The sequence below is a fragment of the Cyclopterus lumpus genome, chromosome 1 (genome assembly GCF_009769545.1).
Source record: "Cyclopterus lumpus isolate fCycLum1 chromosome 1, fCycLum1.pri, whole genome shotgun sequence".
NCBI classification, from domain to species: domain Eukaryota; kingdom Metazoa; phylum Chordata; class Actinopteri; order Perciformes; family Cyclopteridae; genus Cyclopterus; species Cyclopterus lumpus.
The window spans coordinates 932,501-952,500 of record NC_046966.1 but is presented as its reverse complement, the minus strand read 5'-3'; positions in this window follow the sequence as shown (position 1 = coordinate 952,500).

Sequence of the window (20,000 nt, the reverse complement as noted above, 5' to 3'; positions counted from 1 at the left end):
CTTAATGAATGGAATGATTTGTGTGTGTGTGTGGTATAAATTAGACCTATACATCAGGGACACCACAAGAGAGAGCAATACATTACCCTCTCTTTCAACAGCCACACAGTCTGCCTCCCTTTAGAGAGCAGCCAGCCGACCAACTCTCCCAATCTCTCAAAGACGAAGGCAGGGAGTGGAAACGGTGAGATCAACATGGTAATTGTGCATCTCCCTGTGTACTAATTGTCAAGCTCCTCTATTTGTCTTTGTCAAGTTGTCCTTTAAGAACACATCTCTCAAGCACTTTAATACAAAACATTCTTGGACACATGCTGGAGTATTTCAGTTGAAAACTGTTTTATTAATAATAATAATATATCCTTTATTAATCCCACAGTTGGTAAATTCTTCTCTGCATTGTACCCATCCTTAGTTATTAAGGAGCAGTGGGCTGCAGGGAGCAACTGGGGGTTCAGTGTCTTGCTCAAGGACACTTCAACATGAACTATGGGGAGAGGGGGGATCGAACCGGGGACCTTGTGGTTACAGGACGACCACTCTCCCCATGAGCTGCAGCCTTGTGACATAAAAGTAAGGATGTTATGAGAACCAAGAGAAGTCAAGATTCTGAAAATGTGATTATACTTATTGTTCTCCAGGACAAGAGGTACCGTCACAGCTTGAGACTAACGGCCTCTTAAATCCCAAAGGACGCTACATTGTGAACAACACATCAGGAGGAGAGCTAGCTAATGCTAGCTGTTAGCAGCTGGTGGGCAGCACAGTCCTGCTTGGCTAAATAACGGTTAACTGTGTGTGTGTCACATTATGTGTTCAAGCTATACAGTATAACATTACCATTATATGTCAAATTGGGTATTAGGAATCGTCTACTATATTTCTGGGATCATGATATTCCTCCAGGTCAGCTACAGTGGAGCTCGACAACTACTCAGGATGAAGACGATAAAGAGGTTTTATTATTAAATATACATTCCATTCACACACACACACACATATATATACTCCACAGAGAGAAGGAGCTATCATTACTCCACTGACATCAGACCAGAATGTATCATGTAAGGGCCACAATCACAAACATGCCCCATGTCCACAGAGTAGCTGACTCTACTTTTGAGACCTAAAATGCAAAAGTGAGCTGGCTTGCAAGCCCCTTGGCTGCAGACTGAGCCAGAAGCCTTACAGCCAGGTTTGAGGCCAAGTCCCTGTGGTGTTTTTACTTCTTCTGCACAGCAGGGGAACGGCTCAGTTTCACGTTTTCTTCTGTGACATGAATCAAACTGGTACACATTCTATGTGTACATTATGGAGCTTTTCTTGCCCTGATGCAATAAGGTACTAAAAGGGGTTTTGGGGTCAGTTGGTTTGCTGTGTCAGAGCTTTAAAGCTTCTGATCCTAGTGTATCCTCATCTTCTTTAATGGCATTATATGCAATATCTTTGGAGCAAATAGACACCTAATTTATTTTCACAGGCTAGCTTGAATATTTCTTTTTGTAATACCAATCACACATTTACACTGTGAGACAGGCTAAGGCAGCAGTAGAGTTCATTTGTTGACACTCACTTCTGACTATGAGCACAACGTCAAACCTCTGTAAGAAAGAGCTTCCTGAAATGAGAGTTGTTCTGATGCCAGAACCAGTGTAACACATGTCTCTGATACAGCCTGAAACGCGTTATCGGGTATCGGGATACACGTGTCTATGTACTGATCCTGTATCACATTAACATATCATGTATTAACTCATTTACAGGGAAAACAACACGTCAACAATCTGTGCTGCACATGTACTACACAACTGGTGAAACTCTCTCACACCTTCTTTCTTTCCCTGATAATGCTCCATTGTGAACAGCAAATCTGCATTGTGTCAGGAGGAGAGACAATTAACGTTAGCTGATACTTATGAACATATATCTTATAAAACATAGTATTTAAATAAAAATACATCATTTATGTCTTAATTCATTTAGGCTCTAACAGCTCTTACAGTCAATGTGAGAAATAATTAAATCAAGATGTTCTAATAAGTTCTTTAATGCAAAATCTGAGTCATGTTTGTGTCTCTCCATATGTGCACGTCTCAACCTCTACTTATTTTGTTACAATTTATTTAGCTCCAGCCTGCACCCGCGTGAGCAGCCTACAGGCCGGAGGCAACCGAGAGGGCGATCCCTGAGCAGTCAGCCATGCTTCAGTGCATGTGTGTGTAACCTGCAACCGAAAGGAGCAGTACCTGTCACACAAAAGAGGCTGAAAACACTGACACACTGACAAACCAGGTCACACGTACACAAGAATACACTCTTAGAGGCTTGAGTGACTGCTCCGCTTTGGCCTCAAGGCGGACAGTGACCTCCAAGCTCAATCTCTCGCTGTAGCTGTGTGTGCGTGTGTGTGTGCGTGTGTGTGTGTGTGCGTGTGTGTGCGTGTGTGTGTGTACGCGTGTGTGTGTGCGTGTGTGTGTGTGTGTGCGTGTGTGTGTACGCGTGTGTGTGTGTGTGTTTGTATGTGTGTATGTGAGTGTGTGTGTGTGCGTGCGTGTGTGTTTGTATGTGTGTATGTGAGTGTGTGTGTGTGTACGCGTGTGTGTGTGTGTGTGTGTGCGTGTGTGTGTACGCGTGTGTGTGTGCGTGCGTGTGTGTTTGTATGTGTGTATGTGAGTGTGTGTGTGTGTACGCGTGTGTGTGTGTGTGTGCGTGTGTGTGTACGCGTGTGTGTGTGTTTGTATGTGTGTATGTGAGTGTGTGTGTGTGTGCGTGCGTGTGTGTTTGTATGTGTGTATGTGAGTGTGTGTGTGTGTGTACGCGTGTGTGTGTGTGTGCGTGTGTGTGTACGCGTGTGTGTGTGCGTGCGTGTGTGTTTGTATGTGTGTATGTGAGTGTGTGTGTGTGTGTACGCGTGTGTGTGTGTGTGCGTGTGTGTGTGTGTACGCGTGTGTGTGTGTGTGTGCGTGCGTGTGTGTTTGTATGTGTGTATGTGAGTGTGTGTGTGTGCGTGCGTGTGTGTTTGTGTGTGTGTGTGCGTGCGTGTGTGTTTGTATGTGTGTATGTGAGTGTGTGTGTGTGTGTGTACGCGTGTGTGTGTGTGTGTGCGTGTGTGTGTACACGCGCGCGTGTGTGTGTGTGTGTGTGTGCGTGCGTGTGTGTTTGTATGTGTGTATGTGAGTGTGTGTGTGTGTGCTGACCTTACAAAACCCCCCCTCTGGTCCTGATCTAGCTCTCCTATGTTACCAGTGCTAGTGGGAGTGGAATACAGAACACTACTGTGTAAAGTGTATGCAGATGGCACTAATAACACAGCGCTACAACAATATTGACAAAGGAGTAAACATATTGGAGCGATTAGGACTGAGCCTGTGCGCTGCAGTAAAGCGTAGAGGATTCCCTCCTCTGTTTGAGAGACACCTGCTCAGTGTCCGTGGAAACGTGACTCATCGGCATGACCTGGACACAACAAGAGACATCCTTTTAGCTCAGCTACCATCTCACTGCTATGCATGGGCTGAGAGAGCGCGTGGTCTTTTCACACACAGTAAGTGTGTGTACGTGGTTCATTCACTGTTTTATTTTGTATCACTTGCCCATGCTTCCTACGTTGCTTTACTTCCTGCCATTGTTTAGCTTCCCGCCTGTTTGTCTCCTGTGACTCTAAGCTCTCAGTAAACTTTGTGATTGTTGCATTTCACATTACTTTGTGTGATCCTTGCTATTGAGTCTTGTGTCTGATCCTCACAGTAAATGTGTCAAAATAACACAAGAAAAGTAAAATACAAATACAAATTTGTATAGAAATATAATTTGTGGGAAATGTATGCAGTCTTTGTGTAACCAAGTTTGGATCAGCTTTGAGTTGTACACAGAGGGGCTTTCAATGCCAACATGTATACTAAACATGCTCATGTAACATACAACCACTCAGCAACAACTCCCAACATCCATTTGCTATCCTGCAAAACAGTATCATCAACTGCCAAGAAGTGCAGTCAACTTCAGCACATTCTAACAAACTAAATAGTATATGTAGTGCATAATTGTACATTCAACGCTTTGAAGCCAAGATCAAAAGTAATCAAGCACGTCTATATTTTCTGTGAAATGTGTGCTTGTGTTGAGTCTCATCTCACCAGGACAAAATCAGCAGTCTGGCAAATGGGAACACGTCTGGGACCATTTCCTCATTTCCCCCGTGGCAGGACTTTCACCAAAATGTTCAAACTCATGTTGCTGTCAAATCCCAGTCTTGCAATATATCGTTCAGATTATGGTTTTTAAACCATATCTTCATTGTGTACGTTTCTTTATGGTGTATATGTCTGGAGATTTGTATCAGCCTTAATGTGAATTGTGGTAGTAGGTATGGAAGGAAATTAATTTTAATGCAGCACTGTGTGCTAGATTAGTATTTTTACTTCTGTTGTGTGAAGTCGGTCTGTTCACTCACCAAATGAAATGAAATCCATCCCTCATCTGTCAATGGAAGGATTACACCCTCAATGTCTGTGTATGTGTGTCCACCGCACTGTGTGTGTGTCTATAATATATACTGTACATTCAGTAGTTGTGTATGCCATGTCTATAGAGCTGCTTAATTGTATGGATGTGTTCATGAGCACATCTTCAAGTTTGCATGTGTGTGTATGTGTGTGTGTGCATAAGTCTGTGTGTGTGTGTGTGTGTGTGTGTGTATATGTGTATGTGGGTGTGTGTGTGTACATGTGTGTATGTATGTGTGTGGTGTGTGTATGTTTGTGGTGTCTGTATGTGTGTGGTGTGTGTGTGTGTGTGCGTGTGTGTGTGTGTATGTTTGTGGTGTCTGTATGTGTGTGGTGTGTGTGTGTGTGCGTGTGTGTGTGTCTGTGCGTGTGTGTGTGTGCTCAGCAGAGCAGAACAGATGGTATTATGCGGATCACCATTTGCAATAATCGTTTATGTTTCACTAACTCATAATTATCCTGATTGCTGCATGCTGTCTGAATGACTTTGACATGTGACACATGTCAGTCATCCTGTGGTGTTTATAATGGAACCATGCATTGTGCTCTCAGTGCTTTTCGGTACAACTCTCTTTTCAGTATCATCACCCACTTTCATTAACACAGTGTTATTTAAATGAGATCATACCGGCATGGTATTGGTCAGAAGACATGTGTATGCAAACATGTAACTAGTGGTGGTAAAATCGTGCATATCAAATGTAACAACCTTTTATCATAATAGTTATAAAGTATTGATGCTGAAGAATCTTCAGTAGGGCTGGGCAGGTCATTGAGTATTGATATTAATATCATCATTCTGGCTTTCCACAATTAAATGAACATTATATGCCATGTGATATTGACCTTTTCATTGCATGATAAGCTCCGTGAAAGCATATCAAATCAAGTGCTCCCTAAACTAACAGCCAGCCACCAGGGGTCGATCCAGATGTTTTTGCCTCACTTTCGGGGAGCTGTCATGCTGCTGTGTGTGCAGCCTGCAGCAACAGCCTGTGAAGAACTTTCTTGAATGGTGCGGCTTCATAGTAATAACAGAGAGCAGGGACGAAGACGCAGTGAATAATCTTATTTTTAGTCTTATATTGATGCAAAGATTTGAACATCAGCAGGAATTTAAGCACACAATATGGAAGTGAAAGCTGCAGTACTTTGTTGATTTAAATGTGAAAGTGCAATTTTCTTGCCCCTAAAATCAATAAATAATCATGATTTATTTGCACGCATGCAGACATTGTATTCTCTTCATACACTTTATGTACTGGATTGACGTAAATGAAACCTAGATTATTCTATAACCCAGAGTACACATGTGAACAGATGCAGGTTTGTGATTAACTCGACAAGATAAATAATTAGTGGATGGTATGGAGAGCTGAGTGGATAGAGGGGGGTCGTGGGTTCCAGTGCCTCGTGTAGGACATGAACACTGCCAAGGTTGCAACCAACTGTGTGTGTGGTGTGTGTGTGTGTGTGTCTGCATACGTGATAATGAAGACCTGTGATAAGGGGTCTATATCCAGCTAGTGCTCTTTCTCCCTTCTTTACCTCCCATCCCCCATCCCTCCCTTTACCTCACCCCCATTCTGGTGTGCCTGTCCCCTACCTGTGTGATATTCTCTCCGTCTCTCTCTATAATCAGTATACTGCAGCACGGGACTGGAGGAAACCCGAGGAACGTGATTTATTACAGTCACTCCATTCACACACACCGTGATTTATTGCTGTGCAGGTAGACAGTAGTTCAAGGGTAAGAGATTAGTCAAACACCAAATCATTATTACACGTTTAGGTAGAGGACACACACTCAGTGCTCCACTGCATAAACTACATTAAATAAATTCACGCAGAAAAATGTGTACTAGAAGCAGAAAGAAAAGGGGAACACATAATTAAAACTAGAGCTAACAAAATTAATTAAAAAAAACCTTTTAGATCAAATATCTGTTTTTATGTAATCAAAAACAATCATTATCCCAGTCCTCTGTAGTATATAGACGTATAGCCCCACTTTCTAAGCCCACCCACTTTCTAGCGGTCCAATCAAATGCAATGATTTTATTTAAATGCCTCTTGTAGACAAACAGACCACAGTCCAGAAGACACTCTAACTTTCATTTTACTGGGACTTCAAGCTGCTAGTTGTTAATAGTCAAGCAAGTTTCTAATAACATTAAATAAATGAAATATTTCCCTATAGTGTGTTTGACAATAATAATTAGTATGGAAGATCACTCAAAATACATTAATAATCTGTTCTTAACAATCATGTATTATGTGTCATTTCCTTTTTAATGAAATGTGCAATGTTTGGTAACCACTTGGTTTGATTTATGATCAGTTGCCAGGTGCTTTAATTTAATTTAAGTATCAGTCTTAGAAAACCCACATCGGTCAAACATGCAGGTTGGCTTGAAGAAGGCTGCTTAGACCTGCGAGCCACATAGCCCGACCAGACCAGATACGCTCTTCCCCGGAGGCTACATAATCCATCAGCTGTTCAGAGATGCAGTCACAATTATGCTCCGAAAAAGAGCAAAGCACTGACGGCCACACGGAGCCTTTATACCAACTACTTCCATTGTTCCCATCTAATGCTACTTGTGTCAGATCGATTGAACGGACTGAATATGAAGTGATGCACCCTGGGGTCACACACACAGACACACACACACACACACACCAACACACACACACACACACACACACACACAGCCGCTCTGGTGGTGTGCTTGTAGAGAAGTGAATAGGCACAGTAAACTCTGAACTTCTTTCTCACTTGTAGGAAAATAGTATTCTTGAGGGTTTGATATCAGATTTTATGACATAGAGCTATCTTTTGGTACATCATTTGTGTGTGTGTGTGTGTGTGTGTGCGTCCCCTCTGCCAGACAAATGGGTCAGCAGTTAAAATGCCAACGCTGACCCTGCTGTCACTTCACATGGACGTCTACGTGCCAGACGCTCGCGCATGCGTGTGTGGTGTGTGTGTAGCACAAATACATATAGAAATACCAATTTCAGTGTTTTAGACATGTTCATTCTCACGATAAGCATGCTGTCCTCCGTGGTTCACCTTCTGTTTTGGGTCGATGTTCTTCAAACACAGTCACATCTCTGTGTCTGTGGGTTCTTTAATGTCTCCTTTCTTCTCTTTTGGAGGTATTTAACTGTCAAAACACAAAGATTTCTGCTTTGCTGCTTTACTCTATTGATGAGACATTCCTGCTACTCGTTAGCCCCGCCCACCTTCGTATCGTTCTCTTTCACCCCCTCTCATAAGAAATGTCACCCCCTAAAAGCAAAGTCTCTCTCATCACACTAGATAGTTTGCATAAATAAACCGTAACATTTCTTTTTGCTTCCCCTTCTGGCTATTATAACTTCTCCCTCCCTCCATCTCACCCTTTCATTTATACCAAATCTGTTTACAACGGTAAGGAACGTCCTAGCTTATCAACAGAACTACAAACATACCTGCCAGAAGCAGTCTGTCTTCCTTGCTATCTCCAAATGTTACCCTAAAAACAAAGATCTGTATTTGCACCCCCACACGGGGACATGAAGGAGGCGTTGTATTCATTCGGTCCACATTCCATGAAGCTACTCGAAGAGAGAGAAGAAAAGTGAGACAGAGAAGGGGTGGGGGGGTAAACTCTAATTGACGGATTAAAACCTGATCCTGATCTGTAGTTCAACTTCAGATTCGCTCACTCTTTCTCGCAGCCATCATCTCTCCTTAGCTCTCTCCTCCCTGTGAACTGTGCTCGGTGAGGCTTGCAGCTGTACAGACATGCTCGTTCAGCTTCCATTTCAGACCATGACGAGGAGGAACATTGATGACCTGACATAAAATGAGAAATATTTTAATCCTTGGAGCCGTTTTTTCTCTCGTAGACCTTCTGCCAGTGAGACTCCGGCTCATCATTTTAATCTGTTTTGCTCACACTTGACACTTAGTATAGCTGGCTTGGCATTTATAATTGCCAGAATTCAACCAGTCCTTAAAAACACTTCCTCGCAACAGATTTGTTACATTAAAGGACTTGCCTCCTCTCAATGGTTGAGCATCCGTCTGGCTCCTGACAGAACTGCAGCAGTCAGTCGGATGGGTGAAAACATGGGAATGGCAACAAGTGATCCTGGCACTCCTTCAAGACTCAATTATGAGCACTTGCCTCACAGAGCTGACAGAGACAGACAGCTGACATCATCCTTGTGAAAACGCTGCTATAAAGCCGCCAGATACCTTCCCCGAACCTTGTTCTGTGACACAGCTTTGTTTCTCCAGTGTTAAATTCTTTTAGATAGTAAATGTACCATTGGAATTGACATGGAAATCCAGCTATCAAAACAACATTAGCATGCCTACCTTCTAATTTAAAGTCCATTAACAATATGGTTGATGTTGACATTGAAACAAAGGATTCATCAAATAATAACCCAGCCTGAGCTCTATGCAGCCTGCAGCTCACAGTTTGGTTTGCCAGTCTGTGTGGTTGAGTCCAGACAGATACTGAGCATTGGACATTGTGAGTCCACCATAATAATAAGACTAAAAACAGGACATCTGACGAGCCAAAGAGACAGACTTGGTGGGTGTTTATCGTCAGTAGTTCAACCCTGTGTCCAACTAAATCTTTATGCACTGTGAACAAATGTGTTTTGGAATGAGCCTAATTGCTGCCGATGTCACAGTGGGCATATGAAGTAAAATAATAATAATACATGTATTTATATAGCACCTTTAAAACAGGGTTTACAAAGTGCTCTACATAGAAGCAAGGTAAAAACATAACATTTCAGAAAATACATGAGGCAAAGGAGACAATGCCATATAGGCAATGAACACAATAGAGGAATAGAAAATTACAAATACAAAATAAAGCAGAACAGACAAACTAAAATAGGGGAACCAAAGAACTGCATAAAAGGACGACATCTTGGAGGTAATAAAAGGTGTACCAGTCCGGTTTTGGGGAGTGGAGTCAGCAGGAAGAGTAGAGGGTGCTGGGGGAGCTGTAACAGTTCCTAATTTCGTGCCACCATCTCGCTCTTGGAGACTGTTGTTGTGATGACGAGCTGCAGCGATGCACTCGGCCGACCAGAGGGAGGGGATGGAAAGAGTGGAGCGATAAGGCCAGGATGCAAACAAACCCTCCGCGGGAGGCTCTGTGGATGCAACGGGGCCGACGAAGGAGTCCGAGCGCCCCAATGGCCGAGACGAACGGAGGAGCAGAGAAGCCGTTGAGCCCGAGGAGCTGCGAGGTGGAACACTGCTAGAACCATGCCAGCCGGGGAGGATGCAATCGGCAACCACGGACCGGACCACCGGAGCACCAGGACCGCTGAGAGGCGACCAGCCTCAGAGCAACAGCACGGAGCAGGGAGTCGGCCGGCTCGCCCGCAGCCGCCGGCCAGCAAGAGACCGTCGGCCAGCCAGCAAGAGACTGTCGGCTAGCCAGCCAACGCCAGTTGTCCAGGATTGACCATGGCGGCAGCGGTGGAGAGCATCCAGCAGGGAGTCGGCTGGCTCGTTGGTAGCCGCCGGCCAGCAAGAGACTGTCGGGGTAGCCAGCAAGAGACTGCCGGCTAGCCAGCAAGAGACCGTCGCTAGCCAGCAGGAGACCGTCGGCTAGCCAGCAAGAGACCGTCGGCTAGCCAGCAAGAGATGAATAGAGAAGAATGGCTACACTCTTAAATAAAATTAAAAATAATTAAAATGAATGTTAAATTGTAAAAAGGTAGAAAACCCCCAAATAAAAACAGTCCCTAGACGGAGCGGCGTTAAGTTTCGCCAGCTGTCCCCGTTGCCAGGACTACCATGAAAAGGACTGTGCTATCAGAGACGGGTCGCTGCGTCCCATGTCTGAATAGGTCCAGGCTACTGAAGCACTCTGCAGAGACAGAGGCTTTTGTTATCTATTGAAAAAAGTCACCATGTTGTGTCTCATGCTTCATGAGGACCACAATCTTTCCTTCACCTCAACCAAGTAATTTGCTAAACACAACTATAAAAATGTCAAGCATGCTTATTGCAAGTATTATTGGAGAGAAAGAAACCTCTTATGCAAATGAGTTACTGTATATTTGAACTGAATTTAAATATATCTATCTAAGTGGCTGATAAGTAATGGATTATGCCTGGATTCCAGAGTGATTGTGTCACATTGTATTGCTGACGTAGACGCAGGGGGACAGCACAGAGCAGACTGAGTTGGGGCAGCAGGTGGAATGGCTAGAGCGGGCCGCTCAATTTTCAAAATGAATCTTCTTTGCAGATCGTACGACTACAGCCACGCGGTTTTGCTCTAGCTCTGAATGACCTGTACTTTTAACAGGATTCACTTCTGAAGGCTCCAGCGCAACAAAGCAGGAACAAAAACAAGAATAAACACAATTTAAAAATACCAAAATAAACTAAATCTGCAAGTTGGGCAGGCGAAACACTCCACTTCTAAAATGGTATCCAGTGTGGTCTGACACTGGTGCCGAGGACATCCTAAGGCAAAAACACAGATAGATATATATATATTACATATATTATATAATACTATAATGCTATAAAGTGGTTTTCTTGCATGGGATGTTGGCTTCATGTGTTGCCTGTATCTAGGGGGGACACATGGAACCAGGTTTGTGTGTGAGGGAGGGGATAAGAATAAAGTGCTGACATCAGACAAACTGATGTGTGCACACGTAGATGTATATTTCCCCTTTATTAATATTCAGTTTTTCTGACTTTTTCTCGCAGGCCACATCAGGTAACATTGTTTCGAAAAAGATCAGTATGAATGCAAATTCATCTGAAACATACTCATGAGAGAGAGCTTCATTGGGACATTCAGATTACAAAGCACTGATGTCATCGTGGCACCAAGACTGACTGATCAATTGAACATGTATGGTAACAGTGAATATGGAGATCATTTCTGTGTTTCAGAGTTTTGGGATTCATACTAACAACCTCCCAGTCATAAAGACACCTCTCTCACGGAATGTTATGGCATATAAACACACCACTTTGCTCTTAATATTTACCGACAAGGTTGCTAATCCAAACACACACACACACACACACACACAAACACACCACACACACACACACACAGATGCCCTTTAGCTGTTTACTATGCAGAATGTATTCACCACACAGCTTTTGTTTATGCAGCAATATGCTGACTAACACAAACCAAAAACTCAACCTTATTATGCACGCGTTCACCCCACAGACAGAACACACACACAGGCAGTCACAAATGTGCACACATGATGACACGCACAGGCACAGAGGGTACCTGAGTGGGACCTTGGTGTGGTCACAGCATCCTTAGGTCACTAATCCGTTTCCAACGGCGATGGCCTGCCTGCACATCAGAGCACTGGGCTTTGTTGTCTATTTATTGGGAAATCCACATACACATCTCTGCATCACCACTCTCTCTCTCTCTCTCTCTCTCTCTCTCTCTCTCTCTCTCTCTCGCCACTCTCTCTCTCTCTCTCTCTCTCTCTCTCGCCACACTCTCTCTCTCTCTCTCTCTCGCCTCTCTCTCTCTCTCTCTCTCTCTCGCCTCTCTCTCTCTCTCTCTCGCCACTCTCTCTCTCTCTCTCTCTCTCTCTCGCCACTCTCTCTCTCTCTCTCCACTCTCTCTCTCTCTCGCCTCTCTCTGTCTTCTCTCTCTCGCTCTCTCCTCTCTCTCACTCTCTCTCTCTCTCGCCTCTCTCTCTCTCTCTCTCCACTCTCTCTCTCTTCGCCTCTCTCTCTCTCTCGCCACTCTCTCTCTCTCTCTTCTCTCCACTCTCTCTCTCTCTCGCCTCTCTCTCTCTCTCTCTCCACTCTCTCTCTCTCTCGCCTCTCTCTCTCTCTCTCTCGCCACTCTCTCTCTCTCTCCACTCTCTCTCTCTCTCGCCTCTCTCTCTCTCTCTCCACTCTCTCTCTCTCTCGCCTCTCTCTCTCTCTCTCTCCTCTCTCTCGCCACTCTCTCTCTCTCTCGCCACTCTCTCTCTGCCTCTCTCTTCTCTCTCTCTCCACTCTCTCTCTCTCTCGCCTCTCTCTCTCTCTCTCGCCACTCTCTCTCTCTCCACTCTCTCTCTCTCTCGCCTCTCTCTCTCTCTCTCTCTCTCTCTCTCGCCACTCTCTCTCTCTCTCGCCACTCTCTCTCTCTGTTTTTTTCTCTCAGTGAGTCATTGTGTCTCTCTCATTAACTGTTGTAATTTCATTCGATCATGTGTGGTGATGTGTGTGTGTGTGTTTGTTTGTGCTTGTGTGTATTTAATAGAGGCCAAGCTGTATACAATGCTATAGAAAAGATACTGTTGAGTATCAAGTAAACACGGCATGATTGTACAAGCACACACACACACACACACACACACACACACACACACACACAGAGTTGTATACACCTATTTCATGACATGGTTCAGTCCACTGACCACTCTGATGGTTGCAAAGGAAATGACCGGCTGGGTCTTGTGTGTTCTCCTCATTCTAATAGGATTTCCTCCCATGAGTTGAAAACCCATGAAGTGCCTCTAAAGGTGCTGAATTATGTTCCCTCAATCATAGATATGCTCAAACAATAACTGGACTGTACTTGTATAGATCTTTTCTAGTCTTCTGACCACTCAAAGCGCTCTAACACTTCGTGAATCATCAATCATTCACCCATTCATACACCGATGGGAGGAGCTAAGGTTCACCTGTCCATCAGGAGTAACTAACATTCACATACCGTAGGCACGGCTACGGGTGACATTGTGGGGTTAAGTGTCTTGCCCAAGGACACATGGGCTAGCGGAGCCGGGGATCGAACCACCGAGCCTATAATTGAAGGACGACCACTGAGCCACAGCCGCCCCAAATAGTGTAAACAATAACATAATTGCTGACAGAGTGACAGTGTTAAACCCTATAATAGGTTTGCTTTTTTAAAAACAGGTAACACAACTAATCACCTAAATCCCTCCTGTAGATCTTAATTCTGCCCCATTTGATTCTTCAGTTTTCTCAGCCCACGACCCAAATGCATAACTTATTGTCTTACTCTTGGACCCTGGTTCATTAAAAGTGATTAAGAGTGTTGGCATGCGGGGACCCGTCTGAGGCAGACTCCACATCAATGTTAAGTTCATATTAACAAGGCTACAGTCTCTTTCTGAGGAAATATAAGTCCAACACAAATGTCTGATGCAACACATCTGATTTAATACACAATCAGAAGCCTCTTTCATGATAACAATTATTCATTAAGACAGCATGAGCCATGAGAATAGCAGACCGTTAAATGAACAGTGAACACATGTGGAAGCTTGTTGGTACCCACACGATAATCCCAATCTGCTGTAACACACTCATCAGAAGTGACAAGTCAACACAATGGGCTCTGTGTGAGAGCAAGGCACTGAGGGGAAATGATAAAGAACAGTAAGTAAGGACGAGACAGGGACATGCATGACATCACCATGAATACATGAACACACATTCCTGAAGTACAAACTGGACATTTTATGAGAATTGTGAAAGGAAATGCTGTTCACTTAGAATCTCTCTACTTCACTGAGATGCAACATAAAAAGAATCAGATGATCAGACTAATTAACACACATTGGGATGTGATCAAGCTCTAAATAAGTTGGAGAAGGAGTCGATTGAGCAACCACACACAATGACATAAGTAGCCTGAATTCAGTCCCTTTTGAATGCACAGTAGTTTTATGGCGAGCTGTAAATCTGTGGGGCAATTAGCCTGAAGGTAGTGAGACTCGGGGTGAGAAAGGGGGGATTTACGACTGTGCAGAAGCAAACATTTAAGAGTACATCTAAGGAAGCTGCACCAATCAGGAGCCCCGGTGCAATGAAAACACACCTGTTGGACTTATTCACAATGTTGTTGTGTTGTTTTTTCAAAGCCAACTTTTCCAAAGAGAATATTAAAAAGGCTGTATCTAATGGCAACATCAAGGTTTGATTATGCCGTCTAATGGTTTTTTTTAATGTTTTTTCACCATACAGTTAATATCAAATGAAGTTTTTTTTTATGTGTAGCCGACCATACACTTTGCAAAACTATGACATATGGCAGTGCTTCTATTACTTCTTTTGCAGCTTAGATTCCAGTTGGGTTAATGAAGCATTTGATAGCTTTTACGCTCGTTACATAGCGTTACATTTAAATGTGTATTTTTATAGCCCCAAATCACAAATTAAAAATCCTGTAAAAAAAACTTTTTACTGGAATGTTTTAACTACTTTCTCAGCGGATTCTTCATCTTACGTGACTATGCAAGCTCATGGTGTCTTGCCAATGACTTAAATAAAACCATTAACCCTCTGTATAGCACTCTGTCCAGAATGTGTTTACATCCCACTTCACTGATTGCTGAGCAAACAGTGAAATATCCAACGACACGCTGCAGCAGGACTCCCTCAACGACATTTGCTCAGTCTTGAGGTCAATTAGTTTCAAGGCAATTAGCTCGTCTGAGTGTCACTGAATGCCAATCACCCACACACACACACACACCACACACCACACACGCATACACAAAACGGAAGACAGAGAGAGAGACCAAGAAGAATGGGTTGACTGTGTAGTAACAGACAAAACAAGAAGTGGACACGTGTGTGCCATGTGTACACCACTGTCTGTGTGTGTGTGTGTGTGTGCGTGTAGAGAGAAGAGAGCAGAGGAGAAGGTACCCAGGAGGAGTTACACAGCGCTATTAGCCCAGTGCCTGTTGTAGTTAGCTCTCCTCTGTCTTTGTCTCTATCCACTAGAGAAAATGTAGTTATATCATAAGATACAGTTAAGCCATACCCACTCAGCTGCACCACATATTCAAATGAAATGCATAAATTGAATAAACCTGTCTGTGAGAGCGTAATTAAAAAAGGGGGGAAAGGCTGTGAAAAGTGTCTGTGTGCGTGTGTGTGTGTGTGTGTGTGTGTGTGTGCCTCCTGTGAAACTGTGAGTGGGCAGTCTACATATGGAAGTCAACTTAATTGGGTGACTTTAGCTAGCTTCACCACCGGCTTTAACCACACTGAGTGAGCACAACTACCACATACACATACAACAGGTGCACACACACACACACACACACACACACACACACACACACAACACATCAAAGTAAACAGCAAGTAAATGCATCAGTCAATTTTGTGCAGCAGTGTCAACATGTTGATTGTTAAGCCTTATTCACACATGCAGTCTCTCCCTGAAATGTTCAGGCTATTGTGCTCATGTGTGAATGGAAACATGGATCAATACTCAGGGAAATGTGTACTGACAATTCTACACTTCAAGAGCTTGGAACATTTCAAGGAAAGTGTGATGCGAATGAAAGCAGTAAAAATGTAGGGAAAAGCAAAAAATGGGTGTTTGTTGAAATGTCAATGTAATCCTGTATATATATATATAGTAAACAGACTTTTTTCAGACTGTAACTCGATTAATTCTGAACCGATTTTCATGAGCTTTGGTTTTATGATAAAGGTAAGGCACCACAGACACATAGCGGTAACATCCAGCAACAGCCATGCGTACATGTACATCTGACATAGTCTTCTTCTGTTGAGTATGGTGGCGGTTGGCATCTAAAAGTCTTGCATTACCTCAGTCTGCTGGAATGTCTATTCTGCCGTTTCTATGTGTGAAAAGGCACAAGACGGAAATGTTTCTGAATGAAGTGCATGTGTGAATAGTGGAAATCACGAGCAATGCCTGAAAGGTTATCCCAGTAATTTACTGGGAACTATGTGTGACAAAGGCTGTGGTTAGTGAGCTCACAGAGACAGGTAGAACAGCAAGATAGAGAAACAAGGATCCCATACAAACAAATCTGTGCTGTTTTTCTCTTCACCACACCATCAATCACATTTGATTTCACACATACAAACAATTTCACATTAGCATGTACTGAGAAAAATGCAGATGGTTGATATGCCATGTGCTACATTTCATACCTTAATTATTGTGACAGCTTTAAGAATAAATGTCTTTGAAAAGAACAATTTCACAAGCAATCCATATGACACAATATTGAGTCTCAGCTCGAACTACAGTAGGTTGTATACTGCAGCAATGAGAGGGAGGTGCAGGCACGTGACAACCGAACATGCAGGGATGAAATGAGTTGATGAAATAGGATCTCACTTTTCTTTTTCTCCTTACTTTATGAGCAAGTAGGAGAAGTAGTTCCCCACCTGTTTCCAAAGTGCCCCAAGTTATCGCCCACGGCTGCAGGTTCTTTAAGTCTATCAATTCACGTCACACAGATGAAGAAAGCTGACAGATGTCCTGAAAAACCTAAATGACTGCTTTCTTTTTCTCTATCTTACTGCATTTAAATGAGAAGAACATGTATAGAATGTAGCCAACACAGTGTGCGTTTATGTCAAAGATGAGTACGGAGGTTACCTCATGAGGGTTGTGTGTTTTTTATGTTGCTTAAAACAAGAGCACATCATTTAGCCTGTAAATGCATTCATATGAAGAACGTTATGACCTGGAAACAGATAAAAAGCAGGGTTTGCAAATCGTCTCAGAATCCGAGCTGCACAAATTAAAGAATCTGGCATGACATGAATGAAGCACTTTGTAACATCTACCATGGGACTTTGGCAGTAAATCAACTGCCAAAGGATTTAAAATCGGTGCTGGACTGCTGTCAGAGTAGTGAAATGTCTCAAGGCAGGATCATTGAACTCACAATGTTCGGCTCAGAGAAGGGCAATTACACAAGGAGCTCCTTCTGCACCCTGAAGAAAGGTGGATATAAAGGAGAGAAGAGTTCACAAGACCCTTTCAACTACACTTCCAGGTGGAGATGTTGGTGCATTAGCAACATACTTCCTTGGCACATATTTTTATTGTTGCAGTATTCTATCAGAAAGAGCTAACCTGGCCAATTATATACAATAACAATAGTATCCCCCTTATCTTCTGTGTATGACTATAGAATTGTATGAATGAAACAACAAAGGCTTTCATTGACAGCTTTTGACATGTTAGACTAGATCTCTGGAAATGCTGCTCACCAAACGATTATACAGAACTTTTCTCTGCTGGATGTTTCACTGAATAATCCAGTGTAATAATGACTACATGACTACAGAGCATGTGTTTTGATTATTCCCCTGTTTGAACAAGCTGGCAAGACACCTTTAAAGGCACAATTTACTTTGAAATATTAAGTGTTGCAAGTACTATGAAAACCATTGGACAAAAGAGACCAGACACTATATATAATGAGAAAGCCCTTATAATACATAATTCTTGGACTGTGATTTAAAAATGTGAATATTCTTCCATGGAGGGCACTATTCAATGATTGTTGAAGAAGCATTACTAAGTGTTGGCTAGACGAACACTGTGTTTGATCAAAAACACTTTAATTTAAGTTGTTCCTTATAAGTGCTGTTGCCATTTGCAAAATCGTAGCTGTAAGAGCAGAATACCAGAGGAGGTTGGTCTTCAAATTGAAGGGTTTGCCAAGAATAATGAAAGAATTAAAAACCCACTATTGTATGCATATTGTATTATATGTTGGTGAGAAGATAAGTAATTCCCATTCCCATTTTATTTAGTTGTTTTTGGTAGAAAGTGAGCTTGTAAGGATGGGGATGGGTACCAGACTTGGTTCCCATTGAGAACTGGTTCCTAGTTCTCTGATTTCTAGGAATCAAATGCCCCGGTGACTATTGATTACTCTTAGTGATGCCCTCTGGCATTGCGCATGCACCATGATATAACGGCATGTGCACGCTGTCTCATGTTTGCGTTTGTGTGATACCGGAGCAGAAGAGAAAGAGTGGCATCAATAAACCTCAGGACACACATAACTGAGCTAACTGCTAAGGTTAGCGGAGGCTGCATTCAGTTACTTTTGCATGCGTTCATGCCCTATTCAGTAAATATGTGTATTGGGAGTTACATTTTGACATTGTCATGTGTTCAAATGATATATCACCTACAAATTATCTTAAGGAGTTTGTAGTACCATATTGACCCACTAGAGAGCTCGCTTTAATAGCGCTTATAGTTAGGGCTGGCTCAGGTTTGCCCGGGTCCTCTCTCCTCTTCTCTCTCTCCTTATGGACACATTCATGTCTCCATTGCACCTTACTAACTCTACTTCTTTACCGGAGTCGTTGTGCCTTCTCACCTCACAGGGTCCATTGGAAGCTGTGTCTGAAGTTGGTTCTGGCTCTTGGGTCCTGCCCTCCGACTCCTTGCCCCTGCTTCCTGGCCCTGCCTCCTGCCTTGGCCCTGCTGATTCCCCCCTCCTCTCTTGCTCCTTCTGTTTCATGGATTATGGAGGTCTGGATCGTGGTCCATGCCTACTACTCATAATTCATAATTTTGTCATATTCATTGTATGTGTTGCAATGCTGTTCATTCTGGTCACATGACATCTATTCATCTGTCCATCCGGGGAGAGGGATCCTCCTCTGTTGCTCTCCTGAAGGTTTTACACTTTTTCCCTGTGAAAGGGTTTTTCTATTTTTTTGGAAGTTGTTCCTGATCCGATGTGAGGTCAAAGGTCAGGGATGTCGTATGTGTACAGATTGTAAAGCCCTCTGAGGGGAGTTTGTAATTTGTGATTTTGGGCTATACAAAATAAACTGAATTGAATTGAATTGAATCTTGAAAAATGTTTACAGTTGTTTGAAGGAGATATAGAACATAGAATAGTTATTAGAGACAGAGTTACAATCTTGTAAATTGTAAATAGATTGTACTTTGTCCACTCAAAGCTATTTAACACTACATGTCATCATTCACCTATTCACACCCCCAAGGATACATCAATATGGACGAGCGGAGCCGGGGATCGAACCCGACGACCTTGCTCTACCACTGATCCACAGTCACAGTTGTCAAACATTAGAACACTGACTCTTATCATATTAATTGTGTACTTCATATAAATAATCACTTAAAATGACAACAGCAATGTAAAATGATAGTGTTTAGTATTTCTTAAGATTTACACTGACTTTGAGACGGTTGAAAATCTTTTTCGGCACGGTGAAGGAAAAGGTTCTTCTGGAACCTTGCCTGTATGTACTCTTTTTCCACCCAACAATCAGGAATCCATTAGGGAATCGCTAAAGAATTGGATTGATAAGAGGAATAGGTAATGGAATTGGTATAAATAAAATATTATCAATACCCATCCCTCGGTGAGATGGGTATGTGTGTATCAGTGACTTGCTGATGGTGTTCAAATGCTATAACAGAATGTCAGCGAGGATTCAGTCCAAAACATTCAAAGCTCCAGTATATACTGGAGCAAAGACACGGCTAGTGGCTCTATTCTCAAAAGCAAGGCACTACTAGCATTGAAAAGGTTCCATTCCCTTTGTGGCTAAAAGGGCAGAGCACAACATTTTGCAAAGTATAGCCCAGGGCTAGGTCCTGAAATAGCTCTCCGGTCAGGCTACATGTTCCCACATACAGTGAGGAGTTTGGTTGGCTCAGGGTT